Genomic DNA, 15,793 nt, shown 5'->3' with positions numbered 1-15,793 from the left:
GGCTCCACCCTCAGTCACTCCTTTGGCCAAGACCTGGCTTTTGCAAATGTAAATGTAGCTCTCAGGGTGGGGGCAAATAATCTGTTTACCCTTTAAGAGTCAAGGTTCTATTACCGGCTTGCAACTGAGACATCAGTTGAGACATCAGAAGTAGATGGAGGATACAGGGCCTGGAAGAGAAGCCCAAGGCAGCGTCCTGAGCAGACCACCAGCTGTCTGCTCAAGGCAGGCAAAGCAGTGACAGAAAGCAGCAGAGGGAGGAGGCTGAGACACAGTGGCTCAAATCACAATGTCAACATGGCCATCAACTGCTCTTAAAAACACGCTCACCCTATCTTTGATCACTAGGTGAGAGGTTGGAGAAATTTTGTGTTTCATTAGAAAACGTTTACACATTAGGTGGGCTTTAAGATTCTACTCTTATTCACAGTCTGTGGGGGTTATATTGCACCTTTTGGTTAATTATAGATAGCTGATGGATATGAGAAGATAGAGATAAAACATGTTACCTATCAATTTTACTAAATCCAAGCATGTTTCATGTGTTGCTAACTTTACCAAATTTTCAGTTCTTCTTGTCTGGTCACCACTAGCATTTAAAATTTTTTTTCTCGACTTGGTGTTGCTGAGAATTAAAATCTGATTGTTCAGTTCCTTATTCAAACTGAATAAGGAGCTATAAAGTCCTTATAGTTGGCCTTAACCCCTGGGATCTGAAGATGCACTAAAATTCCAAGCCCCACAATCTGATTTGGTATGTATCTCAAAGGACTTATCACAGCCAACTGTCCATGCCTCAGCTGGACTTCTCTGGAGCTAAACAACTCTCTGGGTCACTACAGAAGTTGCCCAAAAAAAATCTGTCCAAACTGTGAACTACTAATATATAGGTGTATTTTCCCCCAAAATAAATTTAATTAAATAGAATTAATTCATCACCAAAAAAAAAAAAAAAACACGCTCACCTGTGTGGGCTTCCAGACCCCAGCCCAGCCCCCACCCTCGCTACTCCCCTCCGCTTCCCGCAGCTCCGGCAGCGGCCGCCCAGCAGAGGGCGCCCTAACCCCACAGCCCACGGTGCCAACAGCATCACTCCCAGCAGAGCATGGAGATAGAGATACCTGCAGGGGGCCGGCGGGGCCCACACAGAGCCTGGGAGCTTTCTCACCAGGCTGGAGAGCCATGGGGCAGGACTATCAGGAACTGGGATAAGAGCGAAGTTTGGGAGTGACGGCCAAGAGGTGTTGAGAGTAGGTTTCAACTCTGGGGGCAGGAAAGCCGGGATCTAGTCCCAGCAGTGCCAGCAAAAAGTTACGTAACTGTTCCTTCCACTCCCAGATTCTTAATTCTTTTCCCATATTGTGAGGATTATGAACTAGAAGTTCCTCAAAAACCCCCTCCATCCCTTCTCTTAGCATGCCCTGGCCCTGGGGAGAACCCCCTGTGCATTCTGCCAAGAGGGGCTGACCCACCTGGTATATGGCTCCTTCCGGCTCCAGGATGCTGGTGGTCAGGTGGGTCCACTGTTCCCTTAGCCACCATGGCTGCTGCACCGTGTCCCCATGCACCAGATCAAGGGCTAGCATAGCCACTGAGTCTGGCTCTGAGTGGCAAGGCTTCTTAGCCAGGGACCTTTCTTATCTCCCCATCTGCATGCATGGCACAAGGATTCATTGAGGTCCACTTAATTTTTTTTTTCAAAGATTTATTTATTTGTGCATACAGAGGCTCAGGAGCCGTGAGAGGCTTCACCAGAGACAGAGTGGGGAGCAGAACAGGCAGATCAACGAAGTACACTGCTGAGGGGAGCAGCGGGCGGGTCAGGAGAGGTCTGCCACGCCAGGGGCAGGCGGGAATCGAACTCATGCGGAATCGGCTTTAGATTCTCAGAGCTGTGCTTTAACCCGCTGCGCCACTTGGGAGGGCCGAGGTCCACTTAATTTTTATCCTCCAAAAATATCCCTTAGTGGACTGAGATATTCTGCCTCATCAAGCCCCAGAGGCTTTTATTCCCTACATCCCACCCAGGAGGCAAGGTGTTGAATGGATTTGTCCAGACCTGGGTCCATAAACTCAACCTGCACTTAGTCATGCAGCTGGGTCGTCATTATGGAACCTCAAGTCCTCATCTGTGCAGTTCCTGCCTGGCTGGTCACTCTGGCTCACAGGGGGCCTGTGTCAGGCTGCCTTGATCATGTCATCATCATCATCATCACCAACCAGGCTCCTTGCTGACATTCATCAGTGTACCAACATCAGCACCGTCTCTTTGTCTCTCTCCTGTTTGGAGATGAAGTTTCAGCTTTCTAAAAGTACCATCATTCTAACACCAACCCCCACAAAATGACCCCTCTTATGTGTCAGGTTTACATATTCTGAGTATCAGTTCCAAAATACACCTCTGTCATTTCTTCCTGGAGAAGGGCTTCGAAGGGGCAGCCTTCTGGAAACAGAACTCCTCACTATCTCAAAAATACCAAAATAAGAACACAGATGAAGCTCAAAGACACATCTATGTGAAATAAATAAAGCTCAAGCTTCAAGGCCCCTCACTTTCATCCATCCATCCTTCTGTCCATCCTTCCATCCGTCTGTGCATCCTTCCATCCATCCATGCGTGCTTGGGAATGATTAATCAGACTATGGACGCACTACTTCTCTCTAGTGGCCACTGAGCAGACTGCTGTCCCTCCTGGAGGGTAACTGGACACCTCAGGGTGCCCAACCCCATTGGGCACACTAATCAATAGAACAGCCCAGGTATCCTGAAAACGGCTAGAAGTGTCACTTTCTGAGAAAATGCTAAAGCCAGTGTGTCTGCGACTTACACAGTGGCCAAAAAGAGCCTGGCCCCCAGGCTTTGATGCCCCCCCTCCCCTGCCTTCACGCCTCATACCCTTGTTCAACCCTTTCTGCTTGGGCAGTGCTTCTTTGAAGTGGAACAGCTATCCTCATAAGCACAGCATGATTACCCTGTGACTAAAATACATTTATTAATGACCTTTCTCCAAAGCTAGCTTCCAGAAGCTCCCAGGAGAGGTCAGAAGAACCAGACTTCCCATTGCAAGGATGTTCTCTGCAGTCAAGCTTGTAATCAGCTCTTGGGTGTAACAAACTCAAGGAATAACAATAATTAACACATGAATGTTGAATGCCATTTGTTTCTCTGATTCCTGGGCTGTACTGAACAGTAATGAAAATTGTTTTCTCTGTGAAGCATAAAAATGTTCTCTAGTCACCTGGTATGTCCTCAGATGTGCTGATTAATTGTAGAAATGTCACAATGACCAGGCCCAGGCTTTGCTCTTGGACAGGTGGCGTTCCTTGCTCATTCTGGGTTACCACCACCTGATCAAGGCCCGAGGTGAGGTTCTGTTTGACAGATGGCCTGACAGTGCTAGGCATGGAGACTCAATCAGGCCAGACCCCTGGCTGGGCTGTCAAGCTCTGGCCTTCCCCCTCCTTCAGGAACTTGCCAGCTCTAGACCTTTCCCAACCAGGTAGTAATGACCGAGCTGCCTACCTTCATTCATGATGCAGCAGTTTTTCCTCGACAGTGAACCTGAAACCCACGTGTGTGTGTGTTGACATAGAGATCCCTGGGCTTCTCCCAGAAACAAAGATGCAGTGGATCTGGAAAGTGGCCTAGAAAGCTGTACTTTCCTAAAGCATCCCAGATGGCTCAGATGTAGGAGCCTGCAGAGCCCGCTTAGAGAAATCCATTCAGAGCCCATTAAGTGTCAGCGTCAAAAGGAAAAGCTCTCCAGTCCTGGGGGTGTCTTTTGTTGTGCTGAAAGGGTGGGGGAGGTGTGCTCAGTGGGAGAAGAGGGGTGGGGGTGGGTTTCCAGGCTCCTCCCTCACTTCCACCTGAGCATTTGTGCTTCAGACCCCCCCACTTCCATCCATCCATCCATCCATCCATCCATCCATCCATCCATCCATCCATCCATCCATCTGTCCTTCCTTCTACCCATCCATCTGTCTGTCACCAGAGAATGAACAGGGGCCCCTGGGCCCCTCTGGGAGTTCAAGCCACTTATGAGCTGTTTGACCTTGGATAGATTTTTTTCACTTCCACGTGCTTCTGCTTCCTCCTCTGAAAAATGGGATGATGGTTAGAAAAAAAAAAAAAACAAGAAAAACTCAAAGGGTTACTGTGCAGATGAAATGAGCCGATGTGAGTGCAACGTATTTAAGATCAGCATTAAGAAGGTCCTAAGCATTCAGTGGAAGGTAGCTCATATAATATCGCCTATTTTACATTGTAATGAGGCAGTAATACTACATTCACCTCATTGGTCATAAGATTTAATTTGGAAAAGGAAGGTGTCATGTTTTAAAAAAAAAATAGTCTGCCTAATGTAGTCAATGAATTCATTTTATAAATGGGGAAACTGAGACCGCAGATGCAGTAGGTAAGAAGCAGACAGCCTAGATTGGACTGTCTCAGTGTTCCACCTACACTACTGGGGCCTCCCTGAGGGGTCACTCTGGCTGATGTCACCGTTGGTGTAGCTGTCCATCTTGCCCTGTCTCAGGTCAAGGGAGCCACACCTCCAACAGCTGCCACTCTGCCTCTGTGGAGCCCATAGGGGCTTAGTCCTTCTACTCCTGTTGTTTTGAAATGCCCTGACCATAAAGCATAAGCTCACAGGCCCTCCCTGGTGGCACAGCGGGTTAAAGCACAGCAGGTTATGACACAGCATGAGTTCAATCCCCACCCCGGAGGTGACCCACATGGTGCGGCAGACCTCTCCTGACCCATCCGGCTGCTCCCCTCAGCAATGTACTTCATCAGTCGGCCTGTTCTGCTCCCCACTCTGTCTCTGGTGAAGCCTCCCACCACCCCTGCACCTCTGGCCTCTACCAGCTCTGTCTGCATAAATAAATAAGTCTTTGGGGAAAATAATAAGCTCACACTCTGGAGATGTTTGAACCTCTGGGTCTCTATCTACAAGTTTCAGCAGAGATTCCAAGTGTTACTGAGGAGTTAGAAGCTGACATCCAGAGGAGTACTAGCCTATTAGGCTTTCTCCAACAAGATCAGAGACCAGGGTGAAATTCCCCTCCTGTCCCGTCCCCTTGCAGAGGGAAGACTCAATGTATATTTTTTCCAAGGGGACAATGATGAAAGGCCAGGACTAGGTGCTCTCCTGGAATCCAGGCCAACTTTCCACACGGAAGCCATGTGAACCCCCTTCCATGTGGAAACCAGAGGAGGCCCCAGCGGGGGCAGAGTTGGGGGGGAGGTGGGAATTCTGAGACAGTCCGATCTAGGCAGGGACTGTTTCTGCTTCTCACCTGCTGCTGGGCATCTGACAGTTGTTTGGCAGTTGTTCTTTCCCTGTGGTCTCAGTTTGCCCATTTATAAATAGACCCAAGGCCATCCTAAGCCCCACCTTGCCCAGGGCTTGCTCAGTGCGACCTATCAGGAAGTGGTGGCTTCCAGCTTGGTTGATCTCTCACCTGCTGTGGCCTTGGTCTGTTGGATCAGTTGGTCTCTGGAAGGTGAGGCCACCTGCACCCTGCCTTCTGGAGGAGATGCTTAGCCTCCTCCTGACAGTCAGGCAAGGAGTTTGGAAACAGATGCTCCAGCCCCACTCAGTCAAATCTTTAAATGTTCCTCCTGGCAGACATCCTGCCTGCAACCCCTCCCCCTGAGCCAGGACCACCCAGCTCAGCTGCTTCCAGCCCCTGATCCACAGAAACCGTGTGTAGTGATAAAGCCTTGTTGTTCCAAGCTGCTCAGTTGAAGAGTGATCTGTTCCACAGCAAGAGATAATAAGATAGGGTTGGAGGATTGGGGACCCTTGGCAAAAGCAGAAAAATGATATGTACGAAGAGGGAGGAGCTTCATTAACCAATAGCGAGACCACCCAGGAGGGATAAGTGACTCCAGGACACTGTGGCACTGACACGTCCTGTTGTGTGAAGGCTTTGGCCAAGTCCCAAGCATGGAAGCCTGGACCCAGCTCAATTAGCCCTTTGTCGGTTAAGAGAAACAGATGAATAAACAGGAAATCATACAGTGTGATAAGACAGGCACAAGTACCTGGTCCAGGCAGATAGGAACGTGTTCCAAGGGCTGACTCCTGACCTATAGGTATGTGGTTGGTACGAAGCAGACACCTCAGAGTAAGTAGAAGTGGAAGAAGCGAATGCCCCAAGTCCGGGGACCCTGAGCCAAATTCAGTCCTTTCCAGCTGAATCCAGAACTAACAGCTGAAATCCCAGTGCCCTAGACCTCTAAGTATAAGCAACATTGTACTTAGTACAATGTACTCAGTAATAGGATTTTGTTCTCTTTTTTAAAAAAAAAAATGAGGTCCATTGAGGCCCTCCCTGGTGGCACAACAGGTTAAAGCACAGCACTATGAAGCTAAAGCCACTTCAGCATGAGTTCGATCCCCACCCTGGATGTGACCCACATGGCACGGCAGACCTCTCCTGGCCTGCCCGCTGCTCCCCTCAGCAGTGTACTTCATCAGTCTGCCTGTTCTGCTCCCCAGTCTGTCTCTGATGAATCCTCTCACCCACCATACCTCTGGCCTGCACCCCAGTTCTGTATGCACAAATAAATAGATCCTTTAAAAAAATCAGGTCCATTGACATGCAAGGATGTGTAAAGAAGTATTCAGAGCGTCTGTGGAATAATAATACTATTCATTATAATATAATATAATTACTTTCCCTTCTGGAAAAAATAAGTTCCCAGTTTCCAGACCCTACTCCAGACTGATTTGATCAGTATCTCTAGGGACAGGCCTGGATACTGGCATTTAAAACAAAGTCTTTTTTGGAAGATTGTATGTGCCCTCAGGTCGAGAACCACTAATCTAATTAAAGAAATGACAACAAAACATCCACACACACAATATGAAGAATTAGCAAGCGAGGGATTCAAACTGCTAGGACTGAGTGTGTGAGAGAAGACAGACAATGCTGGCCTGGGTGGTCTCAGGAGGCATCTCCCGGCATCCTCTGGGCCCCCACCCCCAGCTGCCCACTGCCCTCCGCTTTATTCAAGGCAAGCTCAGCAAGTCCTGGGGAGGCACAGATGCAGAACAAAGCAGAGAAAAATCTGGGAGGAGAGACCAAGGACATGCTCCTGGAGCAGAGGGAGATGCCAAGTGGGAGTCTCCTAGTGGGAGTCCAGGCTGTTCAAACCTCAGGATTGGTCCTGGCTGCCCCCCACAGAGCTAAGCCTGCTTTAGGGGGTCCAACAAGCAGACAGTGAGGGTCAGACGAGGAACTAGGGACAAGGGACCATTTCCCTGAAAGGCCTCAAGACCTTCTGTAAACACTTTACATTCCTTATCTTGAGTGAATCCTACTGAAACTCATGGGTGTCCTTATCTCCACTTTGCAGGTGAGGAAATCGGTCAAAAGAGGTTAAACCCTTAGGTCTGAAAATACCCACGGGCCATGAATTGAGGCTGGTACTGTACTTGTGCTCAAAAAATTCCATGTGAGCATCCTTTGCCACCTCAGGGTCTGCTGCTGAGGCTGAGGGGGGCTGCCTGGGGATTGGGAGGGCTCAGGGGCAGGGGGTGCCCCTCTCTCCCATCCTTGCCCCAGCCAGACCTTCAAGAATAACTGTAGAGCAGATTCTCTGCCGTGTTGCCTTTCTCCACACTCTTACACTGAGAGCCAATTAGGCATAATTGCCGGAGTCCCTTGTCCATTCATCATACGAGCCTTTAAGCAATAAATTCCTATGGTACCCATGCTTGCTGGACATACATCCACTAACCAGTAGAAGAGAAAGCAAAAGCTTAAGGTGAGGCACAGATGTTGAACAAAGCAAGAGAAATCTGGGAGGAAGGAACAAGGGCTCACTCTGGGGAACAGAGTGAGATTCTGAAAGGGCCCCACAGTCACAATGCCAGCTGGCTGAGAGCATCAGTGAATTCAGGAAAGAGTGAAGTTGTGAGTCAGGGAAGAAGAGGGAGAAGCCAAGAGGTGAGGGAAGGCAAGGGGTCTTTCTAAGACCCTCTGACCTATTTTGGCTTTAAGATTTCAGTTCCCAGCAGCACAGTCATAAAACTCCATAAATGATCCATTGTAATGATATGCGGTCCCCTTCCAAAAGAAGACCTATAATTCTTGGCCAGTGGGTAAATGTCCTAAAGAGATCAATACTGGTCGTATAAAGGTCCAAGGCGGTGGCTGGGAAAGGCTCACAGGAGTCTATTTGTCTTGTCAGCCTCAGAGCTTTCCCTCTGCCCTCCCCCAACCTCTGCCTGCCCCTATCCCACATGTCATAATCTTCAGTTTCCCCAGTTAAGAACACAGGGACTAGGATATGGATTGAGGAAGATATGGAGGGAAATGAGGGAGAGGTAGGGAGGACGTGTAGCAGGAAGACAGGACAGATGCATGTGTGTTCCTGGATGATTTTATTTCCAACTTTGGGTCTTGCTGTGTCATTCACTGGCTTTGTGATTATGACTGGGACCCTTGAAAGCCTCAGAACTGCTGCCTGAAAATTCTGAGTGACAGCAAGGCTGCTGAGGGGTGTTAAGACTGGACAAGAGTTGTGCAGCATGAAAGCAAAGGCTTAAGTGCCAGAGAGACCTGTGAAAACATCCAGTTCCTAACCTGTGTGGTCTAAGAAAAGTGCTGATGATCAGTTTCCACCTCCATCCAATGGGAATGATGCCTGCAGAGGGCATGTGAGATTCCAGGTGTCCAGCACCCCTGGAGTACTCCCACCATGCCAGTAGTCTCTTTATTTATATCTCCCTCCAGACTCTCGTATTAGTTGGTCTCATGCAGTTCCCTCTCTTTATCCATGAGGAACTCTGAGCCTCCCATGAAGAGGCTGGAAAGGGAAGAGGGTTGCCCTGGTCTCACTTTTCCTAGGAGAAGAGTTACAATGGCCATGGACATTCTCACCAGTGAGGGTCTCAGTCCGGAAGGGCAGCTGCAGCAGCGGAAGAGGCACATGGGAAAATCCCTCCTAGGAGCTGGGCAAGCAGGGGATACTTGGGATACTTGGGAAGGAGACCAGACTGCAGACGCTAGGCTGAAGGTGCCGTGGGGTTGTGCTTCCCACTTCCTTTTGCTTCCTACTCTCCCATATCAGTGGAAATAAGACCAAAATGCTCAACCCAGTTGGCATCAACATTTAACAAGAAATTGCCAATTCCTCTCCCTTTTGGTTCCAGACAGTGATGTTGACAGATTATTTCATTTTTTAAATGATTTTTAAAAATGCAACCCCAAAACTCTTCATTCTTTTGAAATTAAGAAATATTTTCTAAATAGTCCTTAGCTCAAAGAGGAAATAAAAACAAATTATGTATTATCTAGCAAGTAATGAAAAGGAGAGAACACCATATCAAAGCCTAGGGGACAGAGCTAAAGCTGTGCTCAAAGGACATTTTATAGCCTTCAATGCTTTTATTATTTTTTTGTGAAAAGCTGAAAATAATTGCACTAAGTATTCAACCTAAGAAAGAAGACAAAGAGCCATAAAATAAAATTTAAAAAATGCAGGATTTGGGATTTAATGAAAATAAAAGCCAAACATCATGCAATAGGAAATTACAAAAGTATTTCTTTTTACTCTGATTAGTTTTCCTTCTTCCCACCATGCCAGTAGTCTCTTTATTTATATCTCCCTCCCAGACTCTCATGTTAAGTGTTATCCAAATACCAATGTCAATGAGATGCATTCCAGTCCTTAGTATGATTGGCTAATGAACCTGATAGGATGCACCAAGCACTAGAGCAGACAACAGGACCCTGGGTTTGTGGGCCAGGCCCCACTACTGCCGCCTCTCTCAGATCATTTCCCTTCCCAGGCTCTCAGGTTTCTCACCTGACATTGACAGTGACCAACTAGATTCCATTCACAGTCAAGCTTCTTCAGAGTCACTTTCACTGGGCACAGGCAGGACTCTTGAATGGTGGAGGCAGTGAGTAATGGCAGTCCAGGGGCTGTATCAGAAGGCGGGCCTGAGAAGAGAACCAGGTTGGGAGGATAAAAGACATTGAAGGCAACTTGGGGCATCTTAGAGGATGGTCCAGCTAGAGCTAGTAGCCACCTTGGGTCTTTTATAACCTGGTGAATCCCCTTCCCCCCTTGCACTCTTTCATCTAACTTTCTCTCCTTTTATTTTTTCTAAACATGTATCTATCTTAACTCTAGGCCAGCTCCAGGAAGGGAAACAGAGGCATTCTAGGCCTCAGTCCTAAGATTCTGAAATCACAGGCAAATTGGCCAGGACACACACTATCTGCACTATGAGCAGCTAGCCTAGAATCTGGGATATGAGAGGGCTCTGTCTCAGGACAAAATAATGATACACTCCTGCTTTGCCAGTTTCTAGAGGTTTTGACTCTGGAGGTGACTTTCAAGGAAACCTACCCTGCCTAAGGCCATTCTCCTCTTTGGCAGAGAGTGACTGGTAGTCTGAGTCAGATGGCGCTCCTGGAGTTACTGTACATAGGGGCCAGGAGCCCCGGACAAGCTTGTTCATGGGGCCTCCTGACCACTGTGGTTGGGGGTACTCCAATGCTAATAACTTCTGCCTGGAAGCCCTACATCAGCCTTTTGGGCAGTGTGAACTTTTCAAGAATGGAGACTCTTTCATGACTACTATATACATAGTGCCCATATCCCAAAAGCTGTTGAGACTTGTTCAGGATTTGGAACTTTATTTTAAAGACAGTTATGGGTTTTAAAGAGAAGCATGCTGTGATCACATTTGGATTTTCCAGTGACTTTCACTCTGACTTGTAGAGTGATACTGGATTGGATGGGAGTCCCCTGGAGCAGGAAGCCCAGGGAAGGAAGCCGTGGCTTCAATGTGGGCAGGACAGTAAGACTAGAAGGAAGTGATGCATTCATCAAGGTGGGATCACTGGAGCTTGGTGTCTGATGGGCCACGGAGTTAGGGATAGAGAAGAATCAAGGATGATTCCCAACTTCAGACTCCAGGGTCTGGAGGTAGCATTGATTGGAACGAGGGACAATGTCAAAGTAACAAGGACGACATAGAGGAGGAAGTAGTGAGGACATGCCTCATTGGAGGTGGCATCTCTTTATGAAAACATGTTATCTGACAAGAATTTGGATATGTGTGTCTGAAGAAAAGAGAGTGAGAAGGACATAAAAATAAAAGCAACTTTTATTTTTTAAGATTCATTTATGGGCCCTTCCTGGTGGCACAGCGGGTTAAAGCACAGCAATAAGAAGCTAATGCCACTTCAGTGTGAGTTCAATCCCCAGCCCTGGAGGTAACCCACATGGTGCGGGAGACCTCTCCTGACCTGCCCGCTGCTCCCCTCAGCAGTGTACTTCATCAGTTCGCCTGTTCTGCTCCCCACTCAGTCTCTGGTGAATTCTCTCACTGCCCCTACACCTCTGGCCTGTACCCCAGTTCTTTATGCACAAATTAATTAATCTTTAAAAGCAAAGAATTTAAAGATTAATTTATTTGTGCATTCAGAACTGGGGTACAGGCCAGAGGTGCAGGAGGTGAGAGGATTCACCAGAGATAGCAGAACAGGCAGCTTGACTGAAATATACTGGTGAGGGGAGAAGTGGGCGAGACAGGAGAGGTCTGCTGTGCCATGTGGATCACCTCTGGGGAGGAGATCGAACTCATGCTGAATCAGCTGCAGCTAATTTCATAGTGCTGTGCATTCTTTGTGTCACCAGGGAGGGCCCAAAAAAGCAGCTTTTAGTAAAGGAAATATCCACTCTTTGAGTCGTCACTCATTGTGTTGGCCATTGTGTTGGCTCTACTGTCACATGAAGATCCAACACCCTTAGTATAGCCAGCTGGTGAGCCAAAGAATTGGGGTGCCCTCTGCAGGGCCTTAGAGTGATAGAACTGCCAGGAGCTGGCCTGGAGTGGGTGGGGTGTGGGAAGCCTCACATCCTCCAGGGAGCGCATCAGCATCTGCAAGAGGGTGTGGGAGTTTGGAAAGGTATGTTTTACTACACTTAATAAATTTGCATGGGGAAGACTAAAACAACCCCTCTGGGATTTAACAGCTAAGTAGACAAGACTCTGTGGCCTTATCAGGAGAGGCTGTAGGGTCCCAGACAGGGCTCATATCTGCCCCCATAGAGAAGCAGGGCATGTCCCAGCCTGTGGGCAGGAAATGCAGGTCCTTGGGCCCTGTCTAGGGTCTGCCACTCACATGCTTCCAGAGGCAGGAGGCACGGATGTGAGTGCCAGTGGAGGCCTGTCCAAAGGGCATTGTGGCTGCCCAAGTCTAGCCTGTGCTTCTGGAAAGAACGGGCCCAGTGTGGCTAGGTCTCCTGCTTTTTCAGAGAACTTAGGAATCCCGAATTGTATGTGACAATGCCCAGTTTTTGAATGCTGACTCACTGAAAAGGCAGATTCTCATTAGGTAGATTGACCCATCTGGGGGCCAGCTAAACCTCATACACAAGTCAGGCGAAGCCCACAGCTCATCCAGGTGACCCAGTAGGAAAACAGGTTCCAAGTCCGTGGTGGAGAAGCCTAAGGTCACACAGCGAGTGACAGGTAAAGCCCAGACTGAGATGCAGGCTCCCCACTGCCTTCTTGCTGCAACTTAGCTACTACCCCTACTGGAGTTCTGTTTAAAGGAAAAAGATAGGATTTTTTTTTTCACCACCTCACTCTAACACCTACTATGATAGGTTGAACTTCCCACCCAACTCCATAGTTTACACAGAAGGAGACTGAAACCCGGGAATCAACACAAGATACCTCTTCCCCTTTGCAACGCCAACCAGATGGCCAGGTTAGCCTAATCGCCCCAGATCCTGAAGCCCTCAGAGCCCTGGACGTGGGTTATATCCACCTTGCAGTGAATATGGAAATGTTCTGTTCCTAACCATATCGGACAATCCAAATACAATCTTGGAACCAGCTCCATAGGCCACATCACCTTAAATCTTCTCTCCTCGGGGGTCTGACTCACTCGCCTGGCACATGGCTTCCCTCCTCTGATGAATGGTAAACACGACTGTAGCAGGCACCAAGCCCCACCAGCCGGTTTTGATTTGTCTGCTAATTGGACCTGGGGCACGGCTGGCATGATGCTGTCTGTCTGTCACGGAGCCAGCAGCGTGGGCGGGAAGCACGCAGCACATGGGCTTCAGCACACCGGCTCAGGTCTGCTGCGGCTGAACTGGTTGACCTTGAGGAAGAGGTCATCGCGTTCTCTAAGCCTTCCTTTTCTTGTCTGTGAAGTGAAAATCATCAGACCTTCCCCACAGTCCAATGTCCATCATCAGAATAGAGATTAGCACCATGGGAAGGCTGAATCCAGTGCCCAGACTGACAATCTTTAAAAGGCCACCTTGCCTACTCAGTCAAGGCCAAAGCCAGCTGAAGGTGCGAGAACTTTGCAGCAACCTTCACCACCAACTCTGTCCTGCCTCTCCCTTCTCAGTGAGAACAGCTGACTCTTTTTGAGTACTTACTCTGTGCCAGTTACTGTGCTAAGCACTTAGCATTCATTAACTCACAATTCCTCCACGCATTCCTCTAAGAGAGTTAGAGGAACTGTTATCTCTAGCTTGACAAGTCAAAAGAAAGCAAGTTTAGGGAGCTTGAAGAACTAAGTGAAAACCCCATTAGTAAGCAAGAGAATTGAGCTTTGTACCAACCCAGGCTCCAGAGATCACTGTCTTATCTGCTACCTCATCTCATCTTCAAGAATGCTCTGGATGCCACCTGACCTCCTATGAATTCTTGTCCTCAAACAAGTGACATCCTTCCCTGCTTCACCTCTTGGCTTAAATGTTCTTCCCGCTTGGAAAGCCCTGCTAGGCAGGCTCTTACTTCGAGGCAAGCCCCTGTCCCACCTCCCGGGACCTGGCTCCCCTCACAGGCAGCCCCCCCTTCTCTCCCCTCCCTGCCCATGGCTGCCATGTGGTGGCTGAGGTAGCACGGAGCATACAGATCCTCCTTCCTGCAAACAAATTGCCATTACGTCATGACACTCCACCCACCACTTGTCCTGGCCTGATCACCTCAAATATCCAAAATGACTTAAGAAGAGGGTCTTGGGCCCTCCCTGGTGGCGCAGCAGGTTAAAGCACAGCACTAAGAAGCTTAAGCCACTTCTGCATGAGTTCGATTCCTGCCTTCCCCGGGAGGTGACCACATGGCGCGGCAGACCTCTCCTGCCCTGCCCGCTGCTCCCCTCAGCTGTGTACTTCCTCGATCTACCTGTTTTGCTCCCCGCTCTGTCTCTGGTGAATCCTCTCACCCTCTGCATCTCTGACCTGTACCCCAGTTCTGTATGAATAAATAAGTAAATCTTTAAAACAAAAAAAGAAGAGGGTCTTGCTTTACTCGCCATTATATCCTTGCGCTGCTTCATGGCACCCTACATAGCAAACACTCCCCGCCTGTTGGAGGGAGAGCAGAGAGGGAGGAGGGGAGTGAATGAGGGAGGGACACTGAGGAAGAGGAAGGAGGCAGAGGAAGATAGAAGAGAGCGAGGCGGGAAGGGAATGAAGACAAAGGCAGGGGAGGATCAGGGGGAGATAAATATATCCATGCATTATTTAGTGAATGGGATGAGGCAGCGGGTCTGTAAAATAGGACCCCTCTAGTTTAAGACTGTTTCCAGGCTGTGTTCTGTGTTTGTGTACCCCCATGCTAAGAATGGTTTTTGTGTTTTCATGGGCAGCAAAAAAGAACTAACAAAGACTAGCACCGAGAGTGTAGCCACGCCAATGACGACAATATTCACTACCTGGCCTTTTGCAGAAAGCATTTGCTGACCCCTGGCATGTAAGAGGATCCCATAGTGAACTTAGTGAATAATGAACATGAAAGGATGTTCGTTCTCCAGAGAATAGATCTGAATCTCAGAATCTGGGTAGGAAACCAGAAAATATCAGCCTTCGAAACTTAAACCAGTGATAGGAGATCAGCCACCAACTCAGAACACAGCAACCAGAGGAGTGATTGATTTATTGGGGCACTGCCGAGAGCTGAGCTGGGCTGTCCCTCTATCTCAGCACAGGGTCTCTGGGGCTTTCTAGACCAAGATATAAATTTCAAAAGTAGCTAATAGAAGATAAACTGAAATCTTGGAAGCTGTGCCAGCAAGTCACAAGAGAGTGGTGGAAAGACAGCCATTTCTAGGGACTCGTATAAACACTAGGAGGAGGGACATAGAGTCCAACCTGGGAGAGAGACTCCAGCCTGGGGAAAATAGGGTCCTGCCCAAGTGTCCCAGACCCCTTGACCACCTGTCCCAGGGAGACTTAAGGATGAGTCCATGATGGGTCTGGCTGTTATATCCTGTCTCCTCTTTTGTAAAGGCCCATCTGATTGTGCTCCTACAGGTGAGAGGATGTGCTGTCCAGCTAGCTTGTTAATTTGCATCCCCTCAGCATAGCAACAAGATAACCAAGCCATGCTCTCTGAACTCCTGCCATATGCCAGGCACTGGCATAATTTACATTATTATCTGAGGTATTTTACATTATCTCGGAGATGGCATCATTGTACCCATATCACAAAGAAGGAAACTGAGGCTCAAAGAGACCATTGATCTTATCCAAAGGCACATCACCCCAGAGTAGAGGAAACAATAACTTCTCATTTTTTGGCACCAATGCCTGATTCATTTCGTAATGCAAAGAGAGAGAGAGAAACATAAGAATTTTTATCTCTTCATTCATGTCTAGGGCAGGTCCAAAGGATTAAAGTCTCATTCTCTCTCTCTCTCTCTCTCTCTCTCTCTCTCTCTCTCTCTCTCTCTCACTCACACACACACACACACACACATTATATGAGCAGTTCCAAAGGCTATAGTGGTG

General features: G+C 48.3%; 1 protein-coding gene across 2 annotated transcripts in view; it reads left to right on the top strand.

The window, feature by feature from the left end:
• Positions 1-15,793, top strand: part of ASIC2 (acid sensing (proton gated) ion channel 2) — a 1,021,853-nt gene that overhangs the window by 543,837 nt on the left and 462,223 nt on the right. The window lies entirely within an intron of this gene.

This window comes from Condylura cristata, unplaced genomic scaffold (assembly GCF_000260355.1).
Source record: "Condylura cristata isolate star-nosed mole 26May11 unplaced genomic scaffold, ConCri1.0 scaffold00017, whole genome shotgun sequence".
In the NCBI taxonomy this organism is placed as follows: Eukaryota; Metazoa; Chordata; class Mammalia; order Eulipotyphla; family Talpidae; genus Condylura; species Condylura cristata.
The sequence above is the reverse complement of the archived record's forward strand: the minus strand, read 5'-3'. Positions and strand labels throughout refer to the sequence as shown.